At 34.7% G+C, this 20,650-nt stretch overlaps 1 protein-coding gene and 1 long non-coding RNA gene across 3 annotated transcripts in view; one reads left to right on the top strand and one right to left on the bottom strand.

Moving 5' to 3' along the window:
• LOC120334313 (uncharacterized) overlaps positions 1–20,650 on the bottom strand; it is a 31,579-nt gene that overhangs the window by 9,846 nt on the left and 1,083 nt on the right. The gene's annotated exons all lie outside the window — the stretch shown is intronic.
• Positions 5,049–5,996, top strand: LOC144432380 (uncharacterized). Its single transcript, XR_013480565.1, has 2 exons — positions 5,049–5,247; positions 5,443–5,996. It is a non-coding gene; the product is annotated as an uncharacterized LOC144432380 (long non-coding RNA).

Genomic DNA, 20,650 nt, shown 5'->3' with positions numbered 1-20,650 from the left:
TACAAGCCAGTTTCTCGAGGCTGTCCGTCCTCGTCGGGCTACACCTTACAAAATACCTTCGATAATCACGTGTGACTATGTACGAAATCATGAATACAAGCTGCGATGAACATATGAACCCTTCTCAATAATTACTACAAACTCTACTTGTATGCCAATCAAATCTATGTACGAATGAATTGAACTATATATGATCTGACGATACACGAAAAATGCATGGGAAATGAAGCAGGCTGTCTTCGAAAAGAAAAAGATTGCGCAAAACAGTCGGTAGTACGCCTGACGTGACCCTCAGTCAGCCTCCTCCCCTATCCCCCACCCCAAACCGCCCCACTCCCTTTGCTATTTGGTGTAATCTTTTTTTAAAAACGTTGTTAGAGCATTGCCAGTTGTCACCCTAAAAATCAACATGGAGTCAGAACAAATTCATCCTGTTATAATTAACCGAACTTCATGATGAGAATCCGAGTGAGTCCACGTACCTGGATCTGAGTCAATTGTGATACCTTGATTCAAAGTAAACAAACAATAAGGTGAAATAAATTTCCTACAAGAGGTAAAAATTATAGTTTACTTCAGTTTTCACATTTGGCCCGTAGTTAGCGTTTTGAGTTCTACGAGTTTGGGGAATATTAAACCAGTAAACAGAAGGTTTACTTGACTAGGGGCTAGAAACATCTTGGCATTGCGTCAGTCCTAACTTTTTCCCATCCATTGATCGAAATTCCAAAATCCTCCAGCTGATTCAATTGGAAAAATTTACAAAGGATTTGGAAATCCTTAATAATAGGGACAAAATGTTGTCTCTATTAATTCCACATGACCAACAAATAATCACCGCCATGTGTGTTGTTATGAGAAAAGCAATAAGTGCTATATGATAACAGCACCACAAATGTATACGGAATAAATTATAATTAAGGGAGAGCGGTTCTGACTGTACCCTTAACTTACTGGAATTAGTAACAGCTCAATGATAATTGTTTCTCCATATAAAATACCAGACGTACCGGTCCCCTCATTTGTGGAATGGGGGCATTGCACATAACTATGACGGAAGAATATTAATGATATTTATATAATTATAGAATATAACACAGCAGTGATTTCTATCTGGATTCCTGTAGGATTCAGGCAGTAGCGCACATGCCAAGGGTTCCGTAAGTTTACTGTGGCGGGACTGGAATTGTCCTATTTTTTTATTGTTTTGTATTTTATTTATATTTCGTGTCTAGTTATTGCATATGCATTGGTGTGTGGAGACTGATCCCTAATTCGTCCGACAGTTAGATCCAGTTACTCGACTCCAACCACCACTGCATATGTGAACTGTGCTGCGGATTCACAGTGTCAGTCTCTTCTTGCTTCTGCTGTCGCTGGATGATTACCGTATTTTGTCGCTCTTATTTTATCTGCCTCAAGAGTGGGTTTTACACCATTTTAATAAAGTCTCTTCGTTTGCATCGTGAACTTCGAACCTATTTGTGTGTCTTTGCAGCACACTGGATCTTCTGAACTAATTATTACAGTATTATCAGACTGTATAAGTGGCGAGCACCTACCGGTATTCCGGTTAAGTCGTACTGTTGCATTACATTCAAACCCAAGAGTCAATATTAATATAAGTATAGTGTTTAAATATAATTAAATATTACGGTTTAAATAATGTTGGTTGCATGAAGCATTCAAATATTACATAAATACTAATCTGAAGAATCTTCATTGGCATGAGCAATGTTCAACATCTGGGCACGAAAGCCGCGCATGAATAAAGGTACAGTAAGGCTTTAGCTGTCTACCCGAGCACACTTGCCAATAGCCACCATAAAAAGTGATCGCAAAAGAAGACTACATATTGTCAAGCGGCATTGTGAGTTAAAGCAATATTCAAATTATATCGCACAAAAAACGTAAAAATTGAAATATTGTATTGCTCATTCATTATTACCTGTGCTTCTTTTAAAATAATCACAAAAACGCAAAATAATTCAGTATTTGGATGAAACTAGGAATAAATTTTAAAATTGGAAACGTAAAAGGAATCACATATTTGATTATATTAACTTTAATTTTAGAGCATTGGGAATTTGGAATTTTGAGTGCTGGAATGTTATCATCATACTATTGCTCAAAAATAAGAAAGGCAGGCGTAGTGTCGTATGTTATTTGTATTGAGTAATATTACTTCATTGGCTCAAACTACTCATGAACGCCATCTTGTTGAAAATCTTGTGTTGAACCTCTAAAACGCGCTCGCAATGCGATATGGTATATTTTGTTAGGGGGAGTTTGCAATATATATTGCGACGTGAATTTATGAGCTGGACGAGGTGTTGTTATTTTTTTTAAATACCAATGGCATTCACATGCAAATTTCTTGCATTTTATTATCAGGTCAAACCACTGTATTTATTATCATCAATTAACTCATTAATCAGTATGTTCAATTATCCAGAACAATTACGAACAAAAAAATGAAAAATATGCTTAAAAAATGACATAATTTTAACACATAGATTCAAAATGAAGGAAAATACAGCATAACCCCAATTTACTTGAATCTATCTGTATCAATCTATCAATTGAAGAGTGTGCTTTAGAATTTTGACCAATGCAGAAATTCTGCAATTCCCATTTTGCATGAAAATTGATACTTTCTTCACGCACATTGCGTTTCTTCTTAGTCACTGGATTGACTTCTTGAAGTTTTCTCCTACTAGTTTGAGGGTAATTAATAACTATGATGGGAATTTTGTCAAAACGTATTATATTTACTCAATTTTCCAAGACCAGTTATGATCAAACGATATAACTTATATGACAACAATCTCTGCTTCACTTTATATAAGATTCAAAAACATACTCAAGACTACACCTTAAAAATATACATGACTCTACCCAGAAGTATTTTTGATACATTAGATACTATGATCAAGCATGACAAAAACTATGACAATGTTAAAATTAGCTGAGATTGAACTAGCTCCGCCAATTTTAGTGGCTGATAAAGATAAAGACATATAAAATTAAATCGAGCAGTTTGAAACATTCTATTTTTGTGCTCGCAAGGATTGAAGTCTTTCTCCCGGTCTCCGCCTAATGTGTAAATAATAAATACCAAAATTGAAATTCACATGTTTGAGAAACGAGTGTATTACTTTTAGATAAAAACCTTGCAAATATGAGAATTATGGATAGATGGTCGAGGGTCCTATTTGAGGGCGAGTTTAGCAACCCGTTTCTTCTATTATGGCTGTTTCACTGTGTACTGTGTTCCATCACATAATGACAATAGGTTTAAATGGGTATTGTTCATTAAAACGACTATGCTTTACTGAGTTCACTTTCATACCTTAGACACACCTCTCAATTACAATAATATTTAAAGCCACCATACTCATGAGGTTACTGGATATTGTACTGTATAAAACCAATCCTAACAAACCAGCTTCTCGAGGCTGTCCGTTCGCGTCGGGCTACACCATTAATACTACCTATATGAATATAATATGAATATGTACGAATTGAATATATACAGCAGCGATAAAAAATATGAACATTACTTACTAAATACTCAATATGTCAATCCTCACTGTGTACGAATGAAATGAACTATACATTATATATATATATAAAAAAAAAAAAATCAGAGGAGCTGCCCTCGCCAGTACGCCTGACGCGACCTTCCATCAGCCTCTCTTTTTTGATTATTTGACTATATTGCATAAATCTATTCACTACTTGCTATATATAATTACTACTTACTCGCTCTATGGGAATTAGGTAATGTTTTCGTGTATAAAAAATAACTGAAAATATCAGGGGTGAAATTGAATATAATTACGGTGGCGTAAGTGCAATCATTCATATTTTCATCTGACGACTACAATAAAGAAAGTTGAAAAGTACTCGTATAACACAAAGTCAAAAAAAAATGGCCAAAGTGTTCTTTCTCGTTATTTTTTTTGTGTTGAACTTGAACATGATCTACAGCAAAGACCTGCCACCACAAGCTCTCGGGGACTTGACAGAGCTAAAGGGTATGTTCTGTCAAGTCCCCGAGAGCTTGTGGCGGCAGGTCTTTGCTGTAGACCATATATCTTGTCAAGGAAAACTTTTATATATGAATAATTGGAATAGTAAAAATATTTGATTCGTTGAAGATATTTGTGATTCTAAACAGCAAATTGCAATATTTCCGTATATTTTTCATCATCATTGTTTTTCTAGTTTTTATGACGACATGCTAGCGTATTTAAAAATTATATCATGTCAATCCCAGGATTGGAAAACTGAATTATCAAAAACTTCACAAGTCAATCCGCATCTTAGTCTGATCGAAGATATTAGAAGCATTAAAAAAACCTCTCGTTACATATATGATAAGCTTTGTAATGTAAAAATTTTGCAGCCAATTGAAAAAATAGAAAAATAGTCAAAAGAATTGTGCAGGAACTTAGATAATTGGTTGACATTGTATGAAAAAGTTTTTTCTTGCTCTATTGAATCCAGACTTCGTTCACTCCATGTCAAATTTGCTTTGCGAGCAGTGCCCACTAATGACCTGCTATATAGAAAAAATAAAACACAAAGTCCAAAATGTACATTTTGTAATATGCAAGTTGAAACTGTGTTACATTTATTTTATCTCTGTGATTTTATGCAGCAATTTTGGGAAATAGTTAACGCTTGGCTAACCGTTGAGTATGGATTAAACCTTAATTTGACACAGAGAAATGTTATTGGGGGTAGGGCAAAACCAGTGTATAAATTGTCTTTTATTGTGTGCCAGATATTTTATATACAAATGTAAACTGCGTAATGAAAGGCTTCAATTTTGCCAATTTTTATATATGATAAAAAATGCTATAAACTGTGAAGATTATTGAAACTAAAAATGGTAAACTGTCAATCCATAAGAAGAAGTGGAAAACTATTATGTGCTCGTTTTTTTGAATTGCAATTAGTATTGTGTTTATATAAATGTATTATGTGATATTGTATCTATATAATGTGATGTTTTTATTAATAAAAAGAAAAGAAAAAACCGAAGGGTATGTGGACTTCAGTAATGTAGTTTATCACAAATTTATATCACACAAAAATCTGTTTAACCAGAAAAGTTCTCCGAATACAATTATATGAACACATTTAGACTCCAGAAGAGTTGACAAGAATACGCGGAGCACCATTCCGCATAGCAGCATCAAAAATGGAAAATGAATCAAAATCATCTCTTTGCACTAAGTAAGTATACACTGCACTAAGCTCGCACCCCAGTAGGAATTTTCAGGAATGGTTTATGGTAACATGTCCGGCACTATATTGTTATATCAAAACATCTTTCGAATAATTACACATAAACTTATGAATGAAAGATAATTCCACCCTATTATTTTCAATATTTTTGTGTTTTTATAAAGCTATGTTTTGTTTCTGCAGGCCTGGATTTCATGGTTGTAAAAATTTGGAGATCAGAAACAAATGTGACAACGCTTCTTTCCCAGTCATGCCAAAAACAAGAGAATATACTTGTTGCCACCCATGGTTTGGATGTTCAGTCTACACACTCGATGTATATCAGGGCATATTCAACCAATACGCACCATCAAACAAGTGCAAGTAAGTCTCAATAAGCAGGGAAATTCACATTTCATAGTGGAAAAGTGTTTACAAATTTTGATTAAATATATATTTCTTTTTCTGCTATAATAACCTGGTAACGTCTGTTGAATAATTTCAGATATGAACACGAAAGATGCCAAGGAGAATTCTTATGTAGCAAGATTTGTCATACCGTTCCAAAACTGGATCAAAAAGAAAACTGTGGATGATTGTTATAAAGAAACCGATAAAACTTGCATATTTGGAGGTCGAAGTTGAGGTGTGGTGTTTTCTTAAATTTGATACTCCTGTAAACATTATACAAACGGACAAGACCGATATTCCTGTACGCAATGTTTTTATTACAAATCAGTTTTTATTTGATGTATTTGGCCTGTTGTGGAGTTATTGTACTCCGGAGCATATTGGAATTAAATAAAATTTCTCTGAAAAATCTGGTATAAAATATACTACCAAAATATACTTGTTTTATTTCAGGCTGAAGAATGCAAATGTGTTGGACTGTGATTGAATATTCCAAGAAGATACAAAAAGAAATAGAATTGTCCATAGCAAAAGCCAACCCTCAAATTAATTGTCTTATTTATTTATTTCTAAACTACACGTTGAAATATATGTGAACACATGTGAATCATTCTGTGTGGTCTCTTTTCAAGAATAAACCAGGTTAGGAATAGGATCGTATATTGAAACAAGTAAATGTGGTTCGACTTATGGAAGGAGTTTAAATTGATGATATGGAGAATATAAATATATAATATAGTTAATCCTAGTTAATTCAAAATATTTAATTTGCGATAAATAAATATAAAAACAAGCTTCGAAATTTTCTTTAGGTACATATATTATATTTCTAGAAACAAACACTTCCAACAAAAATTTTATTCAAATGCTTCCAATGGAAATTTGAGTTTTAAAACACAAAAGTGATTCATGTCATTACTGAATCTACAAATAAAATTTTAGATTTGTGAATGCAAAATGAATCATTCACCTTTCATAACCTTGACAATTTTTGATAAAATATGAACGCCACGCGTCTTATGTTATGGGCATTAAGTCACATGACGTTCCGCAATACAAAATGGCGTTTTTTGTTTATTTATTGAGTAATTTTAAAATAAACATAAGGATATTCAAATTTATTAAAATCACTTCTAAAAGTCGCACTAGCAGAAATTATAATAATAAAAAATTCAGTAGACCCATTGATCGCTTTTACGTAGAATACATATAAGTACGCAGTCCGTGATGATTTTTACCCATCATCTGTCTCATGGGTTAATTCTAAGAACAAGGACACGTCTAACTCATAAATGTAGTAACACAAGCGATCCGAGTCACACCATACTATAACACCAGTTACCTGTACCGCGCAGTTCACCGTTCCCCACAAACAAATCGTAGCGAAGCGAGAATTATGTTCGCCTTTCAGCTGTCCGGAATCGCCACGCTATTTTTTAGTCTGATCATATCTTCGCACTCAAAAAACGAATCTCTTAAAGTTCACAGAAATTTTTGAAATAAATAGAGCAATAGCCTTCTGGCAAAAAAATCAATCTTCAACTACTGAAATTTTCAAAGCAATTGGTCCAGTATTCGAAGAGAAAAGCGATTTCATCGTGACGAATGAGAATAATAATAACAAGAACAAGAACAACAACATAATATTGAAACGATCGCTATGTCCACTACGTGTCCAATAACAATCTTTGGTAGTGCACGTTATAATGTACCAAAACAATAAAAATCGAGCAATAACACTGTGAGATAGTTCATCGCTTCATTGGCATTTTACCGTTTTCCTAATTTTACCTAATTTCGGGAAACTAATTCCAAACTATAAACATTTATTGTAGTCAACAATTGTGGTGGTTTCGGAGAATATTATCAAACTATTTCTTCATTTAAAATATAGTATAAAGATACAACATTCTGGGTTGAAAACTGCAAATTATTTCAAAAAGAGGAGAAATTGCGGAAACACACCATAGTGAAATTGTTTATTAGAGAAATATGGACGTTTAGTTTACAGCCATTTCAATTTATAAAGACCCCGAGCGCGGAATTATTTTTGTAAAGTATTAACAATAATTAGTAATAGTAATATCGGTTGTTATTTGGAAAATGTTAGGAAGCGCTACATGACTTGATATTGCTAACTTATAAATTCATTTTGTTTCGTTTATTTAAAATCACATGATTGATTTATAAATAAATCAAAGACGAGAATTGCTGAGATGCAAACGTGGGTCAGCCACACGGTGCGCAATATTCAATTTTGATGACGTTATCGCACAAAAAAGATTCCATAGAGCCCACAGAAATATTGAAATAAATAAAAGTAATGACATTCTTGTGACTACAACAATTATTAACCACTGAATATTTTTTTTAAAAGTAATTGGTTCAGTGGTTAAAATGAAAAGTGATTGTTTAACAGAAACAAGACGAGGAATATCAACAACAACAACGTAATAACAAAACGATTCATTGGTCCACGTCCTGTTCAATAAACAAGAGAGCTATGCTCAAATATATAGACACGTAGCGCCACCCAATGGCAATAATTTTGATGACGTCATTGCAAAAAAAAAAGTAATAGCCTTCTGGAGAAAAATTTTATCTTTAACCACTGAAAAATTCAAAGCAATTGGTCCAGTATTCGAAGAGAAAAGCGATTTTTTAAAAATGATGGAGACAAATTTTAACAATAACAACATAATATTGAAACGATCGTTATGTCCACTAAACGTGTCCAATAAACCAATGAGCAAATATATGAATACAAAGATACGTTACGGAAAATGTTAACATACACCAATAAATTCAAACAAGCTTGCAATTTCCATCTTCGGTAAATATACTGGAGATAATCAGTATAATTTTTAGTAAAACAACCGCCCGAGAAGCTCAAAGAACAACTAAAATAGACAGCCTTCTATTGAAAGTTTTTGATCCAACAGTCAGATAGAAGAGCAGTTTTTCACGTAAAATATCAATCAATAAATATCGCAATCCGGATATATCCATTTTAATCATTTGTGATTATAGAAACATCGGAACTTTTCTGTATCACAACGTCCCATGACTTAATACTAATAAGCCACGACTCAATTTTGTTTTCATTTCCATAAAATCGAATTGAGCTGTAAACTCAAATGCATCAACAGTTAAAATCACAGTTAGGAGATTCACAATACGTGCTTGTGAAATGATAGGAAGTGTTTTACACCACTTTTGTGCAATATTAACGCTCTGAGTAATAATTTGATGAAGATTGTTTGCTTAGTGCTAAGAGCAATAAATACTTATGTACACCTACAAAGCGAATAGGCCATCTGTTGATATATTTTCAGTTTTATTAGAACACGGTAAATATGACTGAACTCGATATGTGCCAGATTTATTTCCTCAACTAAAAAATTTATAACTCAAACAAATATATTAATAAGCACACGTTCTCATTTGTTTTTTGTTTTGTTTGAGATTGTTGTTTTTGGGAAAAGGTATACGCAAATTTTCAATTTTTCAGTACCTAAATATAGAAAAAGACGCCGGGGGCCTATTATTTTTATCATGTTTCAATTTTTCTGAGTCGTACAGCGCCTGATATTTCATTCAAAATTTTGCTGTTTTTTTTTATGGATGGGAACTAAGTTTAGATATTCAACCTTCAAGTTCATTATTTTAGGATTGTACTATTGTTTTATTCATGTACTCATTCCAAATTCAGATTCTAGCGAAGACAAATAATTGTACAACATTTTTAGATTAGTCGACGTAATTAGCACTAAATGAATCAAATACTTCTGCAATATTTATATACGGTTGGTCTCCATATTTTAGTAATTGTAAGCAATGTTCGTTTAAGTTCAACTTTTGTGAATATACTCGCATGTATTTGTACATCTAATTAGGCCGCTGGGTCAGACACTTCGCAGCACACGTCACTTATCTTATCAAATTGATTCTTTCTAACAGATGGATAATACGACATCTTTCAAATTTTCAATTGGAGCAAACTCCATGTGAGAAGGATAATCAATCTCGAATTGGAACAAACAAAAACCGCCACATTACCTTGACGATCAGGCTGGGGATCAGGTTCGAAAGGACATTATATTCAATAGCCATTGCGGTTTTCGAGCTTGACCACAAACATGAAACACCATCCGGGATGCAGGTTTGTAGATGTGGGACTAAAAACTGATAAACTGGTTTAAAATTTTGGAATAAACTTTTAAACATATAATCCTTTCGGCTCCACAGCCCTACTTGAGATACTGCTATATGGCTGCTCTGATAATTCAGTTCAGTAATAATTCAGTAATTTTCGGAATAAAATACATTCAAAAAGGCAATCAAATTTTACTGTTATTTGTTGTGAAAAATGTTTCTACTGCAGAATTTCGAATAAAGTTAATTTTAATGAAGTTCGCTGCAAAGTTTGGCATATTTTAGAACCATTATTATTACCGCACCAGTTTGGAATACTCAAATTGGACTTCGGTTGTAGAGAAGAATTTCAAATACCCTAGTATTCGAATATAAACATAAATAAATCCATCGTAGGTCTGGAGTTTGAAAATGGCCACAAATTCCGTAATATTTCAGTTTGGTTTGTTCATTTTGTAGGCATATCAAAAATTGTGTCTAAAATCTCCTATTTTCATAAAAAAAAAATAAGAGTAATTCAGTTACATTTATATCCAATGTTAAAACAGTGGAAAGAAGTGAGAAGGACGGTTCAACATTCATATGTTTCTTTTACTTTCAATAAAAAAGAGAAAATAGGTTAGGCTCGTAAGGAGTTTCGTGCAAACGCAATGGTGCTGGTGGTATCCTAAAACGCATTTATCCAGTTGACCACTTTTCATATCACAAGGCTTTGAATAAGGAGTTTCTAAGAGTATACTATATAGACCAATTATCTCGAATCATCGTCAAATAATATCTAATCTAGTTTTGAGCGCAAAAGTTACATCTCACTTCCATAAATAGCACCCAAGGATTAAAATTTTTCATCTCAGAACAAATTCTTCTGAGTTACAATCACGCGGTGTCAAAACATCCTGTTTTTTTGTAGAAAAAAAATACGACCAACAAAAACGTGACTTCGCTCTAAAGATATCTATACAACTTCTATATACAATTTCAAAACTATTGCCACAAAATTTCCAATGCGGTTGAAAATGAAACGAATAAAATATAGTCATTCCCACGGATTAAACATTAGTAATATAAATTGTGGTGTATTTATTACGTCATAAATCGCATGACTGCTCATGCGATTTACTTAACACGTTATGTCCTTGGCCGGAGTTCCCGGGCAGTCGATGGGTTGAGTTGGTCAATAAAGGGTGTTGCTACAACGTCTATACTCGTGTATTTCTGACAAATAAAATGGACTTAAGAACACAACAAACTGGCGACGAAGATGGGATACACACAGGTTGATGAATCGTAAATTTAGAGCGATTGCAAAGACGTTGGTGAGACACTGTTATTGTTTATATGTGCAAAGACGTTGGTGAGACACTGTTATTGTTTATATGCGGGACCGCGCAACAAATTCCCTGTAAATCAAAGAAATGGCTAAGAATATGATCCAATATGATGGGAGTGATTGGCCACTTTATTGTGAGCAATTAGAACAGTATTTTATTGCAAATGATATGGCCGATGAGAAAAAGGTACCAACGTTAATTGCAAACTTGCCTACTAAAACCTACCAAATACTTCACAATCTTTTGGCACCCGACTTGCCTAGTTCCAAAACATATGATGTTATAAAGAAAACCTTGCAAGATCATTTAAAACCGAAACGTTCCGTTTTTGTAGAAAGGTTCGCATTTCACAGAAGAGATCAGAAGTTTTCTGAGGGGGTTCGTGAATATGCAGCAGAGCTAAGAAAATTGTCTGAGGGGTGTAAATTCGGTCCATTGAGGGATGATTTCATACGCGATCGATTAATCTTTGGTATACTCGATGAGGCTACTAGAAAAAGGTTAATGGCAAAAGATGGGGAAAAATTAGATCTTCAAAGGGCATTTCAAATTGCAACGTCAATGGAATTGGCCAACAAGGATGTGGCCGAAATATCAAGTGGCAGTGTTATGCCAATGGTGAAGGAGCAATATTTTTCTAGAAAGCAACGGTTTAATACCTTAAAATGTAAGCACTGTGGTAAAACTGCACACGATTTCAAAAATTGTCGTTATAAAAACTTCCAGTGTTTTAACTGCGGCCGCCGAGGTCATATTCAACAGGTTTGCACACGACGTAAGCCAGTGCTGTCCAGAGAAAGGACGGGGAATGACAGACGCGATAATGATAAAGCACGAAGTGCAAATGTTATGGAGAACGACAGCAGTGATAGTCCAAACTTGGAGAATTCGTCGGATTCGTCGTCTATAGAGGTTGGTAATTTACGTATAAATAGCGTACTTAGAAACAAAAATGGTGCAATTTGGCTTTTTCCGATTATCAGTGGGAAAACACTAAGAATGGAACTAGATACCGGATCGGCTGTGTCTATCATTTCTAAAAATGTTTACGATTCACATTTGTCTCATATTCGTTTGAATAATACAAAAATTTGCTTGAAGACTTATTCCGGGGAAAAGATATATCCATTGGGTGTCCTTAAAGTCAATATAGAAATTAATGGCCAAAGTTGTAAATCCAGATTGTACGTGGCAAGCACAAACGGTCCTAGTTTGTTTGGGCGTGATTGGTTACATCAAATTCAATTGGACTGGAGAACGATTTTCAATATACGTGAGGCAACAGAACCAGTCTGTTCCCCCGAAACCAAAACTCGATTGAAATATTTGTTAAAAAAGTACAGTGATGTATTTTCTGATGACGTAGGCTGTATAAAAGGGACAAAAGCTAAACTGGTTTTGAAAAAGGGCGCCATACCTAAATTCTTCCCTCCCAGGCCTGTACCTTTTGCACTTCGGCCTAAAATTGAAGCGGAATTGGAAAGACTTGAACGTGATGATATAATTACCAAAGTCACTTTTAGTGAGTGGGCTACTCCAATAGTTCCAGTTCTTAAGAAAGACGGTAAAATACGACTTTGCGCTGATTTTAAAGTGACTGTAAATCCTGTTCTTTGTGTAGATCAATATCCATTACCAACAATAGATGACCTTTTTACATCTCTTGCAGGAGGACAAAAGTTTAGCAAAATAGATTTGAAACAAGCATATTTACAAATGGAGGTTGAAGAGGAGTCGAAGGAATTGTTGACAATTAATACTCATAAGGGATTGTATAGGTTTAATAGGCTTCCATTTGGCATAGCATCCGCCCCGGCTATTTGGCAAAGAACAATTAAACAAATATTAAACGGGGTTCCAAGAAGCAAATGTATTCTTGATGACATGTTAACAACGGGTGATAATAACATTGAACATTTGGACAATATTGAAAAACTTCTTATGCGTTTGCAACAATATAATCTCAAAGTAAATAAAAGTAAAACTGAATTTTTTAAAAACAGCGTTGAATTCTGTGGATACAAAGTTGATTGTAACGGGCTTCACAAAACGGATGCTAAAATTAAAGCGATTCGTGACGCACCGAGGCCGGAAAATGTCAGTCAAGTGAGATCGTTTATTGCATTGGTTAATTACTATCAAAGATTTATTCCGAATTTGTCATCTGTACTGTATCCTTTAAATTGTCTGCTCAGGGCTAATTGCAGATGGAAGTGGACTAAATACTGCGAAAAAGCGTTTTTCGAAGCCAAAAAGCTTATGACCTCGAGCACTGTATTAAATCATTATGATCCTTCATTAACTTTAAAACTGGCATGTGATGCTTCACAGTATGGTCTCGGGGCGGTAATGTTTCATGTAATGAAAGATGGTTCCGAACGTCCCATAGCTTTTGCTTCAAAATCGCTTACCGAGACACAAAGGAAATATTCACAAATAGAGAAAGAGGCCCTTGCAATTATTTGGGGAGTCAAAAAGTTCTATTGTTACGTATGTGGAAGGAAATTTACTCTAGTTACCGATCACCGTCCTCTAACGTCTATTTTCCATCCAAACAAAGGTATCCCTGTTACAACAGCTGCAAGGTTACAAAGATACGAGTTTGACACAAAATTTAATGTTAATTCATTGCTCAATCGTCATTCTGCAATTGAACCCCCTATCGCCAAAAAACTCAATCAGATCTCGCACGGCAATTTTTTTTTCAACAAGCAATTAATCACATTCACCTATGGCTCCTAAAGAGCAAAAATAATTGCGATATTGTGTCAAAAAAGCTGTTGAACAAAGAACACATATTACACCACACTGTAAAAGTGTTGATTACCAATGGTTAATCGTGTTGCGCAATCTGTGACGTCAGTCTCGTTTCTTTTTAGCCACACCTCGTATGCTTTGTTTCTAGCAGGTTTGGACTATGAAATTGAATTTAAACCAACGGCAAAACACTGTAACGCAGATGGGTTATCTAGAATGCCGCTTCAAGCACAAGAGAACGAAACTGAAGACGATATTACCGATGCTACAGTAAACAGCTTTGCCATTTGCGACTCTCTGCCGATAACGTACAAACAGGTTAGAAATTAAACTTGTTGTGACGCTGATTTAATGGAAGTATATGACTCTGTAATGAAAGGGTGGTCGTTGTCCCAGTCACAAAAACCCAGTATCAAGCCCTACTATTTTCATAAACGTGAAATAACGGCACATGATGGTTGTTTGATGTGGGGTTCAAGAGTAATCATACCAAATTCTCTGAGATCACGTTTGTTAAAAGAATTGCATGATGGTCATGTTGGAATTGTGAAAATGAAATCTTTGGCTCGAAGTTATTTCTGGTGGCCAGGATTAGACAAAGACATAGAAAATATGATTAAAAATTGCAATGACAACCAAATGCAGCAAAATGAACCTTCGAAAGCTCCTCTACACCACTGGGAGTGGCCCCAAGCACCATGGATCCGAGTCCACCATGCTCCGAGTAGATTTTGCCGGGCCATTCAAGGGGGCGATGTTTTTAATAGTAGTAGATGCATATTCAAAATGGCCGGAAGTTATTAAAATGTCAACTAACGCCAATAGTACTATCCGTGTCATAAGAAGTCTTTTTGCTAGATATGGTTTACCGGAATATCTTGTGAGTGACAATGGGCCTCAATTTTCTTCACATGAATTTGCGAACTTTTTGAAAGCAAATGGCATCAAGCATAAGAAATCTGCACCTTATCATCCAGCATCTAACGGCGCTGCCGAACGATTTATACAAATGTTCAAGCGCGCTATGCGCTCAGTTAATGATGCCAACAAATTCGACTTACATTTGGATGATTTTTTACTGGGGTATCGAAATACTCCTCATTGCACAACGGGTGAGGCACCATCTGTATTATTCTGTAAACGACGTCTTCGTACTATTTTGGACTTGATCAAACCTAACATTCGTAATCGTGTTGAGGAAAAACAATATACAGTGCGGACGAAGAGTAACAAAACTCTGCGATCATTTAGCGTTGGTGAAACAGTCCTCGTTAGAGATTACCGTGGGAATTCGAAATGGAAACGTGGTGAAATAACAAAAATAATAGGTCCACTGACTTATATGGTCAGTGTTGCTCCTAATGTTAGTTGGAAGAGGCATATAGACCAGATTATTAAATCTGACTTGAAGATCGAGCAAGAACATAGATATGAGGAGCAACTGCTTGAATCTGAAGATGATCATTTTGAACATGACGAGCCTGCAAGTAAGGATCTAGATGCAACAGACAGTGCAGTATCCAAAAGTCCAGTGCCGTCTCCAAACAGAGTTATCACCACCGAACTCTCCCATCGATCAGACACCGGAAACAGACGAATCGCAGAATCCGACACCAACTCCAAAGTCGACAACTGACATGGAACGACGTTATCCTCTTCGGCAGAGAAGGAGACCAGATAGATTTCAATTTTAAATTGTTTTAATGTAAAACTCTGGTTACTACGTCATTTTATATCATTGTCAGCTTTAAATCATGTTACTAACAATTCTTAGTTTTAGGAGGGAGGTGATGTGGTGCATTTATTACGTCATAAATCGCATTACTGCTCATGCGATTTACTTAACACGTTATGTCCTTGGCCGGAGTTCCCGGGCAGTCGATCGGTTGAGTTGATCAATAAAGGGTGTTGCTACAACGTCTATACTAGTGTATTTCCGACAAATAAAAGGGACTTAAGAACACAACATAAATAATAATAATTAAGTCACAAATAATAACTGAATTTGCTATTTTTTGCTTGGGAAATGAAAGTAAAACCATCTTACGTGATAATCAGAATCTAATAAATAAAACGCCAAATAGAATAATTCATTCGACGAGTTCGTTTCCAAAAAACATTTTCGGAGGTTGAAAATAAATCACGATTGTTCGAATTATACTTATATTTAACGTAGACAGTAGATAAAAAAAATTGAGACAGACCGTTTTTCGACTCATTCAAATTTTATTTATTTAGGAAATAATTGCGTCAACACCAACTTCAAACTGATTTGATTTTCAATCTATAACGGATGTTGCGTTGATAAAATTAAAATAGTGGTTTAGTATACCACCCATGACTGTTGATAAAAAGCTCTATTCTAATTTAATTCCGTAGTATAGGTTGAAAAAGAACAAATAATGGAATAGATTGGAGCAATTTTTCGATGAAGTGTCGAACTATTAACAAAAAAATTCTGAAAATGAAGCTACTTCCGTAACATTTAAAAGCTGACTCGCATTCGAATATATGTCATCAATAGAGTTTGCTCTGCGATCAGTCTGCAGTAAACTATTTACAAGAAAAAATGGTTTATACACCAATACTCCACCGACGTAGATGAGCACTTATTGCAACGTTTCCTAACATTGGAGAAATTTCTCCCCAAGCAGAACTTTGCCATATTGGGGGAGGAATTTTGCTTTGTGCTCGCTGTAGTATTACTAATATTCATTAGTTTTGTTATTAATATCACTATAATACTTCTTCCTGAACGCATAATGAGGTACTTAAACTGTACAAAATTGAAAGTGCGACTTGTGCATAACACTAGTAAAGGACACAAATGGATAAGAAAGAAGGAATACAGAGTCAACTGAAAGAATTTGACAAAAAGGACCTTGGATACGGTAAAAAGTAAATTAATTTTACAGGTTTTCTAAGAAATTTGCTATCCAAATTCACCTATTTTATCTCTATTTGACGGACAAAAATATTCAATATGTAATAAAATAATGTGAAGTCAGTTAGTTTAGTATACACTATAGATATCAGAAAGCAGGGAGTAACCTCCCTGGCATTTTTAAATATCTGTGCACAGCGCTTGAAAATTTGGGTCGTATAGCAAGAAAACCACAGCCCTGTTCATATGCATAATTACTCTCGACGATTGTTTAGTATGTAATGAAATGAGTATAATGAGGGACAAATATAATAACATGGAGAGAATCATTACATTGTGTAGCCCGTTGGAGCCATGGGTATGTCACGTTCCTGACTGCCTCTAGAAATGGAATTTACAAACACTGTTGTTATTTTCCTATTCATCACCAATTGCTAAAAAAACATCGACAAGATTCCTATATAAGCTGCAAACAAATTCTGAATTTTACATCTTCATTTGACAATCTGAAAGTTGAGAAGTTCTACAACACCGTAAGGAAAACATGGCAAAATTTGTCTTACTCGCATTGTCATGCGTGCTGAATCTGTGCTTGGTCTTTGGAGATGAACTACCAAGTAGTGCTTTGTGCAAAATGACCGGTTTGAAGGTATGATTTTATAAGTGAAAATTTCAAATTCTGAATGCATTTTGAACCTAAAACAAAATTAAACTGTAGTTTCTTTATATCGGACAAGGAAATCGCATTATTGATAGTATTTTTTTTTCAACTTTATATTATGAATATTAAAAATGCTAACCCCGCAATACCACTGGGTCCACCGTTAGATAATATAAATACAGTCTTTGTTCTCGATAAAATAAATTGTGAAAATATTTTCAGTCACCTGACGAATTGAAGCGCCGGGACAAGAACCATGTCGAAAAAGTCCAACTTCTGCTCAGCGTGAGTATCACATTCATATCTAATTGTTTCTCTACACATATTAACTATAAAATCTATAAATGATAACCATTAAACTAATGATATTATCTCCTGTAACTTAATCCATCTGTTCCACTAAAAACTATAAGGAAAGGAATGTATCTCTCTTATAAATTTACTGAATTTACTTGGTATTTTCTGGTTATAGCAAAGTGGGATGCGGTCAGGAATTTTGTTGTACCGTTTGAACTGTCATTTGAATTGTCGACATTCTCCGAATTATAAATATATATATCCATCTTAACGAGATGAATTTTAGACCCATAATATTGGCTGAATATTCGCTCGCCAGAGCTTCAAGAATTTTCAAAATGATGTACGATGCTAGGTTTTGAGATGAACTAAAGCAAAACATCGAACCCAGTTTAATCCTCTGTAATCACAGTTATGTTTGCAAATGCGATCACTTTGCGACGTAGACGAAACTGTCGCCTTTTCCCGTTCCCACGACGTTACTGAATAATATCCTGACTTAATTATCAAATACATTCTACAGGCCAGGTGTGCCCCCTTGCACGAACTTACCAGCCCCAAGTGCGCTCACATATTTTGCCCTTTCAAGCCCTCTTCTGCAAAATTTAAATAGTGTTGGTATGGTTTCTGCAATGCATACACTGTTGAGGTTTATCAGGACATCTTTAATCAGTACAATCGATTACAAATGCAGGTACGTATCATAGATATATTACAGGCTCGCAAATATTAGTTAGAAGCTTCTCAATTTCAACAAAATTCTTCCATTAAATAAATCTTCTAGGTCCTGAAATGTAGATTATTCGATTCAAAAACAGTTCAATTTTACTAGAACGTCCCCCTTTATGTATATATATTCTGCTTTCTATGAAGTGCAAATAAGGTAGTGCCACCTTGCTTGTCATCTAACTCTGCTAATACGATATTGATTTGACGAGGCGTTATATTAACTTGGAATAAAAAAAAAATGATACATCCTATTGCCTGTGCTTTAAAGATAATTACACACGAAATGTACATATGGATGTTTTTTGATACGTCGTTGTTCTTGTCGGTATTTTTCTCCTCATCGCTTTTCTATTTAACTAACTTCTAGTGACCAATTGCTTTAAAACTTTCAGTGGTTGAAGAATGCATTTTTCTCCAGAAGACTATATGTTTTATTTATTTAAAAATTTCTGTGGGCTCTATGAGACTCCCTTTCACGTGTTCGAATACGTTGGGGGTTCCGCAAATTGGTCATGAGCACTGCTGTACCGGTAGCTTACTGCGACAGATTGCTGTCCATACTGTTTCGCTTTGAATTTCGTGTCCACATATTTTGCTTGTTTTAATTCAGATACTTACATGAAAGATGCAAAGGTGGGATTTTCTGTACTAAAGTTTGCAAACACTCAAAAAATGATCAAAACAGAAAATTATGGATGGTTGTGAAAAAGAACCCGATTAAACTTGCGTATTTGAACGTCAAAGTGAAGGTAAATCATATTATTTTTAGTCTTTACGCCTAACGGAAATGTCTCAACTTCTTATTCGTTATCGAGCTCTAATAAAACTGTTATATCCATCAATGCCAAATACATGATGAATATTACAAAAAAAGTTCAAAGTTCGCTTCAGATATGGTCAAGAGCATCGAATAAATAAAGAAATTATTTTTTTTCATGATGAAATGTGGTTGTTACTTAATCGTACATGAACGACTTTAACTATTTAAAAAACGGAATGGTGGTCGTAATATGTTCAGATATTTATACTCTTTCTACATCCACAGGTTGATGTTTGCAAATGCGGGTATCTGTAAGCTAACTAGTCTTCGAAGTAACTTGTGAGATGGGGATCAGACAATTAACTAACGACTACGAATCATTTAAGCGTTTTAGCAGGGTTAAAATATATTTCAAACATGCATATACTTATGTTTTTTCTTTTGTGATGAGCTGATGAGTGGTGTTAAAATTGGACAGATTAGATACAGGTTCCCAATTGTATGATTCATACTTCATTTAAAAACTCCGACCTTCTGCTTTAGTACTACCTATTGTCTCAGAAGATAACGTATGCTTACAACAACCATTTGTTTTATAATAAACATCCATATCCAAGCTCGGAGTAGTGGGACAAGGGCTGCACAAGTGCACAGGTTAGAACGGATGTGGCAAAGTGGGACAAGTATGCCATAATAAGCTACCGGGATATATAGGCAAATTATTGGAACGAAGCTTTGCGCGGTACGGAGGTCTTAGCTTTTCCGATATCACTTACCTCAAGCGCGTCATTTAACCTAATGAATACTCTGCCAAATCATACAGGTTTGGGTCAGAAAATATCCTCTAGTGTGGCAGAGTCTGGTAGCCTAATGTTCTGTTTGGTGTGAATGTGTTACTTCGGGTAAATAAAATCCTACCCCGCACTACAACAAGAATTTTTGTTGTACGAGACTCGAGACCAACAACTATAACGCAAACTTTTACCTTAGTTACAGATATACATAAGTCTACTAACTTCAATACCGATGCACAGATAACGTTCGGTAAAAAATGAGCAGATTCTCAGATGCAATTTTTGACATGATGACAGGAACCACATACATTAAAATAACTAATACATTGGAAACGTTTTTACAATGTTCCTTATTTAGTAAAGTTGGAGAAAACGTTAGAAACTTTATCCAAAAATCAAAGTATTTGTACCCCCAAGCCTCGAAGATAGGAATTAAAATTTAAATAAAATACACAAAATTGAGGCAGCAAAAAAATTCATAAACGCATATTTTTATGATAAATATAGTAAATAATCGCTGTCTCGTATTCTAAATATTTATTTTTATTTATTTACTACAGTTCATGTAAATAAATGAAAATATTAATAAAAAACCACCGCTAAAATCAAAAATACGTCAGTTGAATAACTGAG

This window comes from Styela clava, chromosome 15 (assembly GCF_964204865.1).
Source record: "Styela clava chromosome 15, kaStyClav1.hap1.2, whole genome shotgun sequence".
Classification (NCBI taxonomy): Eukaryota; Metazoa; Chordata; class Ascidiacea; order Stolidobranchia; family Styelidae; genus Styela; species Styela clava.
Note: the sequence above shows the minus strand (reverse complement) of the source record. Positions and strands in the feature narration are given on the sequence as shown.